Genomic DNA, 387 nt, shown 5'->3' with positions numbered 1-387 from the left:
CACAGCGCCACCCAACGCTTGGAAATCGTGATGCAGTGCAAAACCTGCATTGCGTATTTGACTCGCTAGATGACGCTGTGAGACCATAGTAGTAGAATGCTGCCTGAGATGGTTTGAGATGAGAAAACTCTCCTTGTACTTGTTAGGTGCGTCTTTTCTACAGCAAACGAAGAAGTAAAGTATTAGAAAAGACAGGAAAATTAAGAAATAGTAAAGAAATAATTGATGTTAACGTTAACAAATTTATGAGGAAAAAATAAAAGGAAATTATCAGTAACTTAGAAGAAAGGAAAAAGAAATGTCTGCCTCTGATACCGGTTTAGGAATCATCGCCCACACAGGTAATTCTGACGTCGGCACTCCAGTCTTATAGGAAATCATTTCCGT

The sequence above is a fragment of the Branchiostoma lanceolatum genome, chromosome 3 (assembly GCF_035083965.1).
Source record: "Branchiostoma lanceolatum isolate klBraLanc5 chromosome 3, klBraLanc5.hap2, whole genome shotgun sequence".
In the NCBI taxonomy this organism is placed as follows: Eukaryota; Metazoa; Chordata; class Leptocardii; order Amphioxiformes; family Branchiostomatidae; genus Branchiostoma; species Branchiostoma lanceolatum.
This window is presented reverse-complemented; position numbering follows the sequence as displayed.